This window comes from Austrofundulus limnaeus, unplaced genomic scaffold, assembly GCF_001266775.1.
Source record: "Austrofundulus limnaeus strain Quisiro unplaced genomic scaffold, Austrofundulus_limnaeus-1.0 Scaffold22, whole genome shotgun sequence".
Taxonomy (NCBI): Eukaryota; Metazoa; Chordata; class Actinopteri; order Cyprinodontiformes; family Rivulidae; genus Austrofundulus; species Austrofundulus limnaeus.
Genome location: NW_013952424.1, coordinates 1,306,933 through 1,323,491, shown reverse-complemented (window position 1 = coordinate 1,323,491; position 16,559 = coordinate 1,306,933). Strand labels below are relative to the sequence as shown.

At 37.5% G+C, this 16,559-nt stretch overlaps 1 protein-coding gene across 1 annotated transcript in view; it reads right to left on the bottom strand.

Annotated features, from left to right (window-relative positions):
- r3hdm2 (R3H domain containing 2) overlaps positions 1-16,559 on the bottom strand; it is a 54,942-nt gene that overhangs the window by 26,704 nt on the left and 11,679 nt on the right. Inside the window, 1 exon segment of the mRNA XM_014004161.1 lies at positions 376-531. The gene's annotated coding sequence lies outside the window, so the exon portion shown is untranslated.

Here is a 16,559-nt window from a genome sequence, read left to right as displayed (position 1 = left end):
CAGAGAGAGAGAGAGACAGAGAGAGAGAGAGACAGAGAGAGAGAGAGACAGAGAGAGGTTCAAAGTTTTGTCATCCTTAAAATTGTAGATCATACATGCAACATAAAAAAAACAAGTACAACAGAGCAGCATCTTGCAGCTTTTAAGTAGCCATTTTATGGTCATAAAATATGAAATCATGCACCAGTGTTAATGCAAAGTTGAAGATACAATCAGTTTTGTAAAAAGAAAAAAAAAACAGCAAATTATTACTTTAAATGTATATTTTTTTGCAATATGGGCAAAAAAGGATGCCCCTAAATATACATTTTTAGAATAATATTAACAAACGCATGCATAAAACAAATAGAAACATGAAGTAAAAAATATATTTACAGCGGTCAGGTGAACTGAAGAGGCAGCAGTTTGCCAGCCAGAGAGGGAGGAAGGGGGACACCAGCAGGCCAAGCACCACCTTAGAGGTCGTCTAGGGCCTCTCTTCTCTGCCTTCGGCTTACTGCAGGAGCATGGTGTTGCCTACAGTCTGGAGCCCTGCACACCATAAGCAGAGGAGGAAGACACGAATGACGTCATGTTTCACACACTGCGTGACTCATCACTGCTGCTGCTGCTAACTCTGGCAGGGAGGAGGACAGAGCAGCTGAGAGCTCAGAGCTTACTGGGACATGGCTTTTAAAAATGGCCACCCAAATTTTCTGCTGTTTGGATTTTTATATTACTAATGTTTGTATAAACATGTTTTTACAATGTGTGTATTGCTTTTTAAAAATTGGTAGGTTCTTTTTAGAAAAGAGATTTTTAAAAAATCTTTGGATTTTTGACAAGAAACATTCTGTAATGTGTTGTTAAAATGAAGCACTTTATCAACTGTTTATAGTAGAAATGGGGTGGTGTTGACCTCAACCAGTGATGTTGTAGGTAGTGGAAGGAATACTTTGTGGACCTTCTCAATCTCATCAGCACATCCTTAATGGAGGAAGCTGAGTCAGGGGGCTTTGGGGTAGGTCCCTTCATAACCAGGGCCAAAGTTGCCAAGGTAGGTAAAACGCTCTGTGACAGCAGGGATCCAGAGGGTGATAAATCTGCTCAGAGTTCCTCAAGGCTCTAAATATTGCTGAGCGGTCTTGGTTGACACACTGTTACAATATCAGGCATTAAAGATGATCTCCAGCAGTTAGTGGAGCTGTTCACAACTGAGCTGGGTTTACAATGTACACCACTAAATCTGAGGCCATGGTCTTCAGTTGGAAAAGGGTGAACTATTCTTTCCATGTTGAGAGTGAGGTGCTTCGTCAAGTGGAGGAGTTTAAGTATCTTGGGTTTTGTTCATAAGTTAAAGAGGAATGGGGCATGAGATCAACAGACAGTTTAGTGTGGCTGCTACAGCATTGCATAATCTGTGCCAGTCGTGGTGAAGACGGAGCTAAACTGCAAGGCAAAGCTCTCAGATTACCAGTTGGTCTTAGCTCCTATCCTCACCTATGGTCATAGTGTCTGAAAAAACAAAATCACAAGCAGAGGTAGTCGGCAGTAGGGTTGGGCAAAATTGTAGTGTGTGCAGTAAGTTAAACATCAGCAAAACTTTCAACAATTAATATTAGGCACTTTGAAATTCCTGTAATTAGTGCCACGTAATGACGTATTTTTGTGTGCAGCACACTATAACTATCAGGCCCAATGTGCCACAATTAATCATGATCAATTTTTATGTCCGTATTGCCCAACCATAGTCGGCAAAAGTTTTTTTTTCTGCAGGCTGGCTGGGCTTTCCCTCAGAGATAGGGGGAAAAGTTCTGTCACCCATTAGAGCCAGAATAAAACCCCTGCTCCTCCACATCGAAATGAACCAGATGAAGTGGTTTGGGCACCTGGTAAGGATTCCCCATTGGCATCTCCCAAGGGAGGTGTTCTGAACATGTCCAACTGGGAGGAGAGCACAAGGGGAAGACCCAGGAAATGACCTGGGAACACCTTGGAATCCTTGCCGAAGAGCTGTAAGAGGTAGCTGTGCAAAAACATGTCTGTTCCTCCCTGCACATGCTGCTGACCACACAACCTGACTCCAGAGCAAGTGGCCAGCAATAAATGTATGTATGGCACCCAGTAAAGCTAACTGCACTTAAAATTACGGATTTAAGTTAAGTGCTAATGTGGAATCTCACATGGCTGCATAATTTCTATAATTGCCTTTTTGTACTTTAAGGCAAAGTTGACTGCAGAATATTTTCAGCTTTTCTGTTTTGGGTATAAAAAGTCTTGTCACTGTTCTTATTTTCTTTTACAAAGAATCAATAAAAAAAGTCAACAAGACAAAGTTTAAATTTATAACTAAAATAGACTGTAGCTATCTAGCCAGGTATCTGACAACTCATTAACTTCTTGTTCCAACTTTTCCAAAACAACAGGATCACAACCACATAGTTGTTAATAATTCTTATTTATAAAAAGTACAAGATCGGTTACCTTTCAACATCACATTTTTAACAATACCTATGAGGTGACCCTACATTCGGATCCTCATCTACCTTAACTTAAAAAGAAAAAAAAAGGTTTACAAGCATCAACTTCTAGTGTTTTGCAAGCACTCTTTCACCAGCAAAAATGTTCATTTACTCTTCTACTCTGTTTTCAGGTCATAGGGTATCTTTGTGAAAATAAAAAAAATGTATTCATCTAGCAAAAATAAAGCAATGGCACTAGTAAGATAATGCATAAGCAAGCACAAATGTATGCATCTGATGTTAATAGTCATTAGCCTACAGCAAAGTAAAAATAACTCATGAGTGACTGACTTTGTAAAGTTCTGTCAGTACAGTTATGCTGCGCTATAAAAGATGTGCGAACAAATGTGGCAGGGATTTCCAGTGAAGGAAAGACCCAGGCAATGCAGCAGGAACGACGTCACCAGAAGCAGCACTGCATCACTGACCAGAACACCCACGTGCCCCAAACTCGCTTTGCTTGCAAAAACCTACCACAGTGCCACTGTAAAATTGTTCTGACTAAAGTCTTTTCAAAATAGCACTTTGTGTATTTGACCACCAAAGAAGTGAATGGTTTTGAACAAACTAGCAATTATTCTTTTGAAATGTCAGCTACAAATTTGATGAAAGGAGCAGACTGTCTTAGCTTAATGATCAGGAGGCGCTGTAAACAACACTGAAAATCAGAAACAGTAGTGGGATACTTCTGAATAAACCGGATCCTCCTCCTGTTCATGTTTACTTAGTTCTGTCATCAACACACTCCACAGCTTCCCTCAACACACACACACAATGCAGCCCATGGGGTTGCCAAGGAGATGATAACGTCATTTGATTTGAGTGAGTAAAGTGAAGGAAAGACAATATTATTTAAACATAACGGAAGTGTGTAAAGAGAAGAAAATGCAAAGATAGAAGACGGAAGTAGGGTAGGAATCGTCAGGACCTTGTGATTTGATCATGATTCAGAGAGCTGTGATGTGACTATAAAACAATCATTGATGCATTTTTAATATCTAAAAATTTTAACAAATACTTACAGGCTTATTACACAAAGAATGGCCTAACAAGAACTGCACAATTAATTACATGTTAAAAGCCTTGTTAATCAGGTTGTTGAACAACTAGCAGATACACTAATTTAACATTGAAAATGCAGCAAAAAAAGTAATTAGCACTTAATTTATCAATGGAAATTTGTACACATTTACAATTACTAAATATTTCAAAGTAAATTGTAATGACACTGATGTTATACTAAATAAAAAGATTAAAAAATATCAACAGGATGTGACAACAGCATTACTGCAACACGTTTCTACAACAGGAAACTATGGTAACTCTACTGGGGCATACAGCCATGTGATGCGATGAATCTAAAAATAGATTTTACCTCCAATCTCTAGACAGAACAAAAATGAGTGATAATAAAAATCTAAGAAGATGATGTATAATCATTATCGGTTCCCCTGTTTTTCTAGCTGGGTAATAATAAGAACTACTTCAGCAATTTAGGTTTGCCCAAGTCGTATACTTTCTGTAATAATAACAACTGAAGACAAAATCATAGTTATGGCAAAATTACATCCAATAGCTCCTGGTACATTGCACATTCAGGCAACTGCAAGACCACCAGAAGTATTTTGGTTACTGTCTTCAAGTTCACACAGTGTGTTGGAGGCCTGACTTCATCAACACATGGAGCTGTACATATGCAGAAAAACAAATGATTCAGACAGAAATTGTGTCACTTGTATTGTTGTAAACATTATCCACAAGCTGTCCTCATAAAAACCAGATGCTCTCTCTTCATAAAACACATTTCTCAAATAAAATAAATGGTATAAAATCTATGGTATGTTTTTTTTAAACAAAACAAAACAAAATTCTGAACAGATCTCTTCCTCCTGCATGGCACTAGATATTTTCAGGCAAAGTTGATTAAATATTAGCAAACAATAGGATGTATTTTATTCAATATTATTCACTTTAAGGTGTTAAAATAAAAAAAATGCTACTTTGTACAAGGGCAGCACAGTGGCTCATATAGTAGAGCTGTTGCCTCTTAGCAAGAAGGTTGCTACACTTAAGATATATCCATCCATCCATTATATTTAACCCGCTTCCTTATTTCAGGGTCACAGGGGTCACTGGTACCCATATCCAGCAGTCAGTGCGAGAGGCAGGGTACAACCTGGACAGGTGGCAAGTCCATCACAGGGCTACGTAGAGACAAGACAAACAACCACTCACCCTCTAACTCACACCTAGGGACAATTGTTACCAATTAACTAGAGGTGTCCCGATACCGATACCAGTATCGGAATYGGATCCGATACCAGCATCAAGTACTCGTACTCGTACTCGTAAAAGCCAGCCGATACTCTTAACCGATACCACTTTTGTCCCATCCTGTGCTGCGCTGCACAAAGGGTAAACAACAATCCATACCAGGCGGGGGCGCTAACGCACTGACAAGTTATTTCCGACCGCACCCCCGAACAACAGAAGAAGAACGATGAGAAGAAAAGAAGAAGAAGAAGTAACATCGGCAGTTTGGAGATATTTAAGAGCAGCACGGAGGACAAACCAGCAGACTGTATGCTGTGCTCTGCTAACTGTCAAGAGGAGGAGAGAAAGTTGGATGTTTTAACAGCAGCAATTTGATTCAACATTTGAGGACAAGACATGACAAAGAATTCAAAGAGTTTGCTGCTGCTAGCAGTAGCCTTCATAAACAGCACTGTATGCAGCAGTTGTTGCAGTAACTTCAATGCTGTTTTTTCTTTTTTGTAGAACAAACTAAGACATAAGCAGAATATGGAAGGAAGTTTGTTGTAAAAWCATTTTATTTTTCMCTSTGGTTCTTCTSAGATTTTGTTTTAGTTGTTCCATTTAAGTTWGAACTGAAATTTACTGCACTTTATTACTATTAGTCATTTATTTAACAGTTTAAGACTGAAGAAGAGTAAACTTCTATAGATGTGCTGCTAAAATTTACGTTTTACATTTTAATTTAAATTTGGTAGTTGCATGTTGAGGAAAATGTATAAAAATAACTTATTTTGTTTTTTAATGTAAGCAACAGCATTTAATTTTGCAGTATTTGTATTGTTAATACATTCAGAGGGAGTGTGGCCTTATAAAAAAGAGCCTGTTTGAAATAAAATAAATGGTTTCAAAAGTTATGGTGTTATATATTTACCAACTTATCTACTTGTCTGAGGCTACGTTCACACTGCAGGTCTTAATGCTCAGTTGTGATTTTTTTGAAAAAATCCGATCTTTTTGTGTGAACGTTCACATTACATTTTAAATGTGACCTGTATCAGACCCCTGTGTGAACACAACACAGCGCTGATGTGACACGCATGCGCAGTAAAAGACGTGACGTCTCATCAGCCGGCTTGTTTGTTTACAGAGCTAGCATGGATGCTACATTTTGCACATCGAATCTGAAGTTGTTGTTTAATCAGAGCCGATTAAATAATTATCTGACCTGCTTCTTTAGTTCAGTGCTTATATCTGAAGCTGCCTCTGACCGGGATGCTCCAGTGAAGCTTTTTTTTTTAGAAACTACGAGCTGGAAAAAAGTATCGAGCGAGTATCGAACTTCAGGATCGATACTCTCCGCGACCCAGGCTGGACCTTTATCATCAAACTATCTACGTGGAAAATGAAAAGTAAAAAGATGAAGCAACTGGACTTGTGTTTTGGAGCTGTAAACACACGGAGCTGCAGATTTAAACAGCGAGACTTGAGGTTAGTGCCTTATCGATCCTTCACCCCTCCTCACTGATGAAAAAGTCAGATGAATGTGACATGAGCGTTCACACTGCAGTCACTTTGAAAACATCAGATATATATCCAATTTAAAACCACATACTGGAACGGCCTGGGTCGGATTTGAAAAAATTGGATTTGTCTCGTTCAGACTGTCATAAAAAAAATCATATATGAGTCAGATGGGTCAAAAAAATCGGATTTGGGTCGGATTTGTCTGCAGTGTGAACCAGAGTTTGCACTACCTCTTTATTGTCAAACATAGTATTTACCCATCAATTTTTGCATGATAATTGCATTTCATTTTCATTCTGTTTAATATTCAACAAGTTGAACAGATAATCCACCCTAACCCCGCTACTTGGTATCGGTATCGGTATCGGCGAGTACCCAAACTCAAGTACTCGTGTTTGTACTCAGTCTTGAAAAAACTGGTATCGGGACACCCCTACAATTAACCAACCTACAGTCATGTTTTTTTTTGTTGTTTTTTTTTTTTTCAGTACCCGGAGAAAACCCCCACATGCACGGAGAGAACATGAAAACTCTACCCAGAAATGTTCTGGGTCGGGACACAATCAGGCAACTTTTTTTAACTGTGTAGATAATTTAATAAATTGTGTTACTGATGAGAGAAAAAAAAATCAACTTGACCTAGTGTGCTTTGATGACCCCTCTTGATGACAAGTGAGCAAATGAAGCACATACATCATACATCACCTGCTCACTGGGTCAGGTTACCACAAAAAGACTTCTTGTTAAAAGGAACCCTGAGCAGGAATGTTGTGAAAGAAGCAGAGTAATCACATTGGTCAACAGTGTGTATTAAGGCAGATTTACTGTAGTGGGCTACCCTAACAGAGTACTTCATGCCTTTATGAGCTCTCAATCAAATTTAGCCAACTAGGTCAAACTGGGTCATGTCTTATTTAGCTGGTTAGCAGCCAAAAAGACTAGATAAATTATGCTGCATTTAAAGTGGATAATCTGCATAACAAAAGTATTAAAGACTGATAAAATTCAAGAAACATTTGGGGAAATGTCCTCCTGTAAACTTGACTATTTTATGTGGCACACATTTGAACACGCAATTGAAAAAAGAATAAGCACTACATATTTTTAATAAATAATAATACATTTAAGAATATTTCATTCACTAAGTCTTTGCAATACAGAACTTTGCGTAGCAAACTTGACCCTATTTTCTCTCCAGAAACTGAATGAAAGATGAGGAAAATGGTGAATGGAGTTGAACGCTGCAATAGGAGCGAGCATGCACGTACAAACCCACAGAAGCAAGCGGGAGAGGCAAACAGACAGCTCGACCCAATTCAGCTCTTCTGTATTCTGCTGTACACCTAGCCAATTTGACGTCAGAGAGAACTAAAGGCAGTAAGGTTACATCTTCACAGAGTGGAGGCTGATGTGTACTAACAGAGTTTATGAAAGCTCCGTGCCTGCACATCTCATATCAGCAGCCCTTTAAGTGAGTGTGCAGCAGCACTTGTCTGTGTCTGAGAGGATTCCCCTTTGCGTTGGTTGCAGTTTCAAACAGGGAGGGAGAGAGGGGGCTGGCAGAGAACTGTAGAGGAACAATCCATGTCCATTTACAATTACAACAGTCCATGTTTCACATGTATAAAAGATCAATTATTACACTATTCTACTTCCACTTCTGAACTAAAGGATTACAAAAAGTATAGTTACTGAACTGACAACAGCTTCATGAGGCGAAATCATAAAGCAAATGCACTGGAAGACAGGGTTCCTCTTTTTTATTGCCTTTTTATGACCTTCTCACTTACACTTTTTTTTCTTAGCATTCTTTTTGCAATGCTTTGAGGATGCCCCCCATCCCATTTTCCATCTCTCACAATCAGTCTCACCCATCAATATCTCCCTCCTTCCACCAACTAATTGTTAGATCTCCCTCTCTCTTTCGTCATCTTTTAACGTGTCTTCTTAAACTGTCAGCCCTGCTGCTGACGCCATCCTCCTCCACTCGGCCAACCCACTCAATCCTGGGGGACGAGCTATGACTCATTTTCTCTCGCGTTCCTTCCTCTCCCTGCCTAGTTACCTACCAATGTAGCTTTATGTAGCTCTCTCCTTCTGTTGATCTCTCCATTTATGTTTAGCGCTGCATGTAAAGAACAAACAAAAAGGCTTTATGTAGATAAATTAACAGCAAGTGGAAGCCGAGGGAAACATTTGTTAAAAATGTAAACAACCTTACATTTTTCTCTATAATAAATGCATTCAGTAATGAAAGAGCGTATTCTGATCACAAATGCATTATTGATGAAGAGTGCAGGAATGTGAAAGGCAAATATATGTTTTAGTAGGCCAAAATGAAGAGTGACAAAACTGCCACTTTTATAAGTAAGGAAAATAATGAACTAAGGAAAAAGAAAATACTTGACTAAAAACCTGCAGTACATGATCCCTTTGCATTAAAGGTGATGCTGCACCCACCTGTCACCCTGTAGTGGTGAAATAAGCTCTAACGCTTACAGTCAGAAACTATAATGCATTGTCAGTACTCAATGGGTAGCACTGACTAAGCTATTAATGCCAGGGACTTTAATCAACAACTCTTAGCTTTTATTTAGCTATTTATATTTGTAATCTTGAGCCAACCTGGACAATTGGTAGAATACAGATTGTCACAACATGTGGTACTGATAGTGTTACTGTAAATTACACAACTTTCAAAAAACAGCCTTTTCTTTATCAAAATGGACCGCTTACAGATTTCTGGTTGTTGTGAAAAGAAATGAATTAAAGAAAATATTCTATTCTTACTAGGACTGATAGTCGAGATTGTGAGTGAAAGCAATGTACTAATGTGAGTGACAACTATGATTACAAGTTTCATCTCTGTATTGATCAAAATGATGGCAATAATCTTGGCCATAGTGTAGTCCAACTTAAAGAACACACTTTTCTTTATATTTTCACATATTTCTCACTTTACACAAAGCTCCACTTACAGTCTTAACTTCCTTCCTTTGGCTGTTGCTTAGCAACAAGTGTACTTTTTCCTCTTTATTTAGTTGCTTCTCTATTACATTTTCCAATTAAATAAAAATGTCCCGATTGTTGCCTTTTTCTTTTGTCATCTTGCATCTCTCCTACATGCAAAAAATAAATACAAGCATATGTTTAAGCTAAACACTTGAAAAGGTCACATACTTGAATAGAATTAGTATGCAAAGATTAAACCATACCACCTTTATTTTATAAAAAGAAACACTGTAGACTAAAAATAACCAAATCTTCTAAAAGCCATTTCACAGTTGCATTTTTAACTGTATATCTACAGGGTGTATCAGAAAAAATGATACTCTCAGAGAAATTGCCATAAAATTAACATAGATAATAATTTTGAAAATGTGGGCGTAACCTTTGGTAGAGGGGATCATTCTGCTTTGAATGACACCAAAATCTTAACGCTTTCACGCTCCAGTGAGCAGGGACAGTTGGAAATTCACAAAATTGATGTCCTTTTTTGCAAGGAAATGTGAGGGTTAAAATAAGATATGTCACATAAAATTAAAAGTTTAAATGGTGTTTTACACACATGCCAAGGCGTTTTTAAAATAATTAACCTTTTCATGTCCTAATGTCGAAACAAAAATCAAATTTTTGAGTGGATCTTAACCAAGGGTTAAAACACATGAAGTGGCCGTGGACAATTCAATTCAAAAATACTTTATTGATCCCAGAGGGAAATTAGGTAAAGAAATTGGGTAAAATGGACAAGTCAATCCAGCCAACTAACATTACATGTAATGTACTGTACATGTTCAGTAGGTATTGCATGTAATTATTCCATAACCTAGTACAAGATCATGTGATCGTGGGGTCATTTTCTTTCATTAAAAAAACATTAGGGCTGCAACAACGAATCGATAAAATCGATAAAAATCGATTATTAAAAGCATTGGCAACGAATTTCATTATCGATTCGTTGTGTCGTGATTTATGCTTCCCTCGCCGTGTCGCTGAGCCGATTAAGTCACCCGCAGAGCATTGTCAATGCTGGCTGACCTAAATAAAGTTTAGGAAGAAAGAAAAAACTCTGCCTGTAAAGATCCACCCTCTCTGACTCTCAAGTGAAAAGTAGAGACTTCAAACTTTAAACCAGTTTTCAAATCGTGTTGTTTGGCCAAGTAGATCCGAAGATAGGATAAAAAGTATATGCTACATTAATTCTTTTTAAAAGACGGTCTGATGCGAGCCGCGTCGCGATGAGGAAACGCGTGGGGGGGCGGGGGCACATAAATCCACCATTTGTTTCCTCCTCTTGGGCCGAAAGTATAAAAACCCTACATTTTTTTTCTGACTGAGGCTCAAACTTATTTGTTGAGCAGCAAAAAGAGGTTCTGGATGAAGGAGTTAAAAAAATAAAAAATGACGCGAGCAGCAGGTCTGCCTCAACAGAGGAGGAGGGGGGGGGGGTGCTTCAGAACCACTTATACTGACTGGGTCAAAGTCAGACAGAACCAACAAGAATGAAGCAAAAAGTAAAGAATTTGAGAAAAATTATAAATGTTAAATGTAAATAAATTCTAATTATAATAAATTAATAATAATTTTGCATCTAAAAATCATATTTTATTCTATTTTCCTCATTCAGCAACCTATTCGATTTCTGTTATGTTTTATGTATGAGAAATACACTTTTTTTTCAATCGGTATTTAATACAACTGGCAAAATAAATTGTTAAAATAGTTGTGATGTGCTTCTGTTTTTTTAATTCAGGGGATTATAAAAAATCCTTCATGTTAAGAAAAGACCCTCTTGATTCAAGAGAAAACTCCAGTTTTTAAGAAAATGGCTGCTTATCAATTAATTGTTGGTCAATCTATAAGATAAATCAACTTCAGATTAATTAATCAATAACTTGCATCCCTAATTTATACAGGAATGAATTTTTTTTATCTACTCATATTCATGTAATTAAGTGTTTTAATGATTTGCCTGATTAATCAATTAATCGAAAAAATAATTGACAGATTAATCGATTATTAAAATAATCGTTAGTTGCAGCCCTAAAAAACATGATCACAAACATCACCTTATCTTATGCAGACAATTGCAACAATTGTTCCGAGTCGTCTCACTGTCTTACGCAACGTTAACAAGTACCGTGCTTCTGGGACCAGCCACAATCTCAACAAGGGGAGGTCCAGCCAACAAAGGACCCAACGCACACCAGCCAACACTGAAGCAGTCAGAACCCTCTTCGAAAAGCAACGTGCTGGAGAAGCATGAGAACCCTAACATTTGGAAACTCATGTTGGAACCACTCGACAGTGCGAAGACTTTTTGTTTGGAGGTATTCAGTAACCAGGAAAGACCTCTGCTGAGCGGTGAACTGTGGTCGGGCCATTTTACACCACACAGGCTAAGGCAGGAAGAGAGACAACTGCACAGGTGCTGACAAGTTTTATGTCCAAGAATTATGCAATTGTCTGCATAAGATCAGGTGATGTTTGTGAATTTCCAATTGTCCCTGCTCACTGGAGCGTGAAGCGTTAACTGATTTTGGTGTCATTCGAAGCACAATGATCCCCTCTACCAAAAGTTATGCCCACATTTTCAAAATTATTATCTGTGTTAATTTTATGGTAATTTTACTGAGTATCATTTTTTTCTGATACACCCTGTAAAATAAACCCTTATCAAATTTTACCAGACTAAAGAACTTCATCGAAATCTTTTCAAAAATGAGTGCTCAGAACACTTTATATAAGATTAAAATCAATAATTCTAGTTTGTTTTTTGTGGGTTTTTATTTATTTATTTATTTATTTATTTTGCATTGCATGTTTTAAGCAACACAACATCAATGAGAACTGGGTTATAGCTGTCATTGCATTGAGTGTTTTAAATATACAAGTTCTTTCAGATGTTCCCTCTTCAGGGGTCGCCACAGCAAATCATTCTCCTTCATGTCCCTCTGTCCTTTACATTCTTGTGGTCTTCGATTAACAGTACAACAATTTCTGCCAGCACCATTTGTCAACTGCACCAGTGATGTTCGTTGTTAACCCAAGCCTCGACCAATCCGGTGTGTGGGCGAACTTGCATGATCGTTTTGGCAAAAGTCTTTTTTTAAGTTAGATGTCCTTACTGATGCAACCCTCAGCATTAATCTGAGCTTGGGAGCAGCATTAGATATGCACTGGCTTGTGCTCATCTTCAGGCAAATGTGGTAGGTACCATTCGAGTTTCAGGAGAAAAAGTTGGGTCTATCTGTTCTGCTTTGTTCATTTACAAACATGCTGCATGCTCAAATTTACCTGCAACAAATCTTTTTGGATAACAGTAAAAAGGCCAGCAAATTGTAATATTGTTGAGTAGACATATGTTCAGTCTGTCTGAGCAGCTGCTTAAATTTGACACAAGTGGTTTTGATCCATTGCATGGTAAACTTAAAATTGGTCACTAACCAATCCTCTAACCAAACTATAAGCAGTACAGTGAACAGTCCAAAATACTATCTTCCTAAACAGATATTAATAAAAACAATATTACATACAGTAGGCATCAATATATTATGGCAACTACAATTATTACACAGTCTAATTTCACTTCAGTTTTCTTTCACTGCATGGGTGCAACCCACATATTTTATACTAAACCTCTAGTAGAAGCGTAATTCTATTAATTAGCAGGTCTGGGATAGTAAAAATATTCCTTCCATTCATGTAAACCTTGGAAGTAAAACTAAAAAGATTGATTAAAATGATAGTTTGAGATATTTCCTTTGTGCTTTCCTTGATCAGAAACTCTGCAAAAAAAGAGAAAAATAGATTTTTTTTCTAACTTTGAAATAACTCAGACAGCATTTGTCCAATGACTACGCTGCGAAGGTCTTAGGCAAATACTACAATTTTAACACAACAATAGCAAACCGTTATTAGCTAGTAAATAGTCTGTATGGCACACTCAAATATTCAGATCACAAGCATAATGCAAAATATACAACAGACACATGTATGCTAAAGTGTGAGATTAGCTTATCTTCTCACTGTAAGAAGATTTGTGGAGTATTCTTGTTTTTCTTGAGCTGCTGATTTAACTGTGTCAGTTGAGTGGCAGCTACTGCACTTATTTTAAACCATATTCAATTTATCAGCTTCTTTGAGTGTGAAAACAGGGAGCAGTGGAGAAGAGTGAGCGAGATAGGAAGAGAGGACAGGAGGAAGATTGAGCAAGGGGTGGATAGTGAGACAGGAAGAGAGGAAAAACTTCTCAATGATGAAACAACCTGAACCGTTATGTGATTGGACTAGACTTCCACCAATGGGAGGACCAGCTCCATGGCAACTGGCTCTGTCACCAAGAGAAAAGCTGCCATATCCCTCAACACCCCCATATTTTTCCTTCATTTTCACTCTCTCAACCCCCTTTGCTTTATACAATTACAAAGCCCTATGTATTTTTATTTTATTTATTTTTTTACATTTGCGTACAGAAAAATAAAGCAGCAAACAGAAACCTACAAAAACTAAACCTGGGGTTCCTTAGAGCCTGGACAGTCGAGCTCAATGACACAGACACAACACACATATGACCAAACATGACTTGCATATATCCACACTAGCATACTGTGGAGTTCTCAAAGTGATCAGAAGGTGAGTCATTCATACAGTTACTGAAATTTGCAGATTGTTAGAAAATTTGAAATAAAATTTGAAATAAATAGACAGAGCTCAGATAAAAAGGAGACAGGTAAATCTAGCAGATTAAAAATATATTTATTTTGTAGACTGATCAATCTAAATCAGGATGGAGTATGTCAGTACTATCAGCCTGGAGTATAGGCACCAACACTTTTACAGAGGTACTTTTAGTGATAATCTTTACGGTTATATTTATATTCATGGACAGCATTACATAAGCAACTAAAATAACTCCAGTTTCCTGTCTAATTCACCTAAAAAATCTCAACTTTTACCACTGCTGTCAATAAAACTGTTGCAAACCACATAGCAACTTTTACTTACTGTAGTAAAAGTGGGAACAAATATTTGCAGTGCAGCCATCTAATCATTACAGTATTCTGAGCACAACTTCTTCATTCTCTAAGTCTGCAGCATTATTTTAAAGTTATTCTATTTTTTCATAAATTTCTTTTTAAACTTAAAAATTTTAAACTTTAGAGACTAATTCATTAAGCCAATTTACATTTACTTTAATTCATGGGTCTGTATCTTAAAAATGTCCATTATTGCATGAGAGTAGATGCCACCACTTACAAAAATGGGGGGGGGGGGGGGCTTTGCACTGCAGATTTATAGTAAAACAAGACGACACCATTTGTGATGATCAAAAAATATGCAAGTAGCACATAATTTCTTTTTCCAGTAATAAATGGTTTTCTATGTTGATATAACAGACAAAACTGCAAACATATGGGGCTTTGTCACATTTTTGCCATGGAACAGGATGTTAGCTCTATTAATGGATCAACTGTCTTGTGATTATTACAGTGATGGAAATAAACTTGATTGTGATCTACTTTTGTTTTTTATTGCAATTTTATATTGCCCCACTAGCTTTTTCATTTTGTTTAATTATTCAATTGCTTATCGTTAGTGAAAGCTGTCATTTTAATGAGGAAACTTATAATTTTCTAACAGTGTATAAAACCCCAATTCTAATAGTTGGAATGTGGTGTAACTAAACACTATGGTTTGCAGATCTAAAACTCAGTTTATTGGTGAACATCTGCCCATCATTAGAGAATTACCCTTTCTTAAATGTCCTTACCCAGTCCTTTTGCTGACCTACTGCCAACCTAATCTGTTGTTACTAAGTCCTTTTTTCTTTCATACCACTTACTTATGGGAGATTACAGCACATCTTTTGTCTGATTGCAAATATTCTGTGCTCAAAGGAAGAAAGTATTTTTGTTGTATTAAATAAGGATAAAAACAATTAATCAATTTACAATTAACTGTCAAATATTGGTTTATTAGATTAATATCCATTCCATTCAATTAACTGATAACGCCCGCTTAGACACATCGAAAGATACACCTTCTCTGTTACTGTTTCAATTTGAGTCACAAGTAGAGATTTACGACTTCAAACTAGTTTTTAAATTGTGTTGCTAGGCCAAGTAAAGTCAAAGTTATGATAAATAGTTTACAACACTTTTTTTTAATCGGCTGTGATGACGAGACAGTGTGTTTGGGTCTTATAGTTAGGGTACAGTTACGTTTGTTTAGTCAGTTATAGTGAGTTTTAGTCTAAAGAATGATGTTTGCACAAGGAGCTGAGCTTGGAGGTCTGACTCTGAGAGGAGGGGAATGACACAACCCATCTTCTCCAGAACCACGCTGACTGGTCCAACAGAACCAAGCATCAGTTCTGAGCTCTAGAGAACAGAGTATGATGTTAAATGCTGCCCCAGAAGTAAGCAGGTTTCAGCCACAGTGTATACCTGGAGTCCAATGAGACCCACTTAGAGACCAAAAAATATTTGTTACCACTAATTTACACTATTTGCATTCCGTCTCCGCTCCTCTGCGGTCCGATCTCTGCAGAAAATACGCACCCATTATAATCAATGAGAGTGTTTACACTGGCTGCGCACGGCAGCGATGAGCGGACGGCGCTCCGTCAAAATTAGAACAGATCCTATTTTTGCTGAATGCAGGAGCTGCGCCAAAGTCAATTTTTAAAGATTATGTCGCACCAACAGGAAAAGAAATGAGCACAACATCCGTATTTTCAAAATAAGACACTTTTAGGCTGGATAATTTGTCGGAATAATGTCGAAATTGCAGCTATATTAATAAACATACGGATATATTTCTACACAAATGCTGTCAGAATGTATCGTTCTGTTTGGGAAGCAGATGGAAACATGTAGCATGAAGCATATGTGTTCACACACGATACACATGGATTTTATTTTCAAATCAGAAGTTTCAGAAAGCCGACAGCGAGAAAGTTTCAACACGGATACCAAAAGTCTTTATATCGTTTTTTTCAGCTGTGTTTGGAGTTCATCTTTCACAGAATTAATTATTTTTTGCTGTGACTTCCACATTTATCACTGAATTTATCGCACGATCTCCTTCCTGCATGTCTGTCAGACCAGAGCGGAGGTAGTGTAAACTGGACTTGAAACGCACAGCCGCGACCTACGCAGCGCAGCGGAGTGGAGATGAAACGCATGTAATGTAAATTAGGGGTTATTGTTTTAGACACAGACAGTCAGTGCAATCTGCAGCAACAAGAAGGCAGCAAAAAGTGAAGAATGGTGG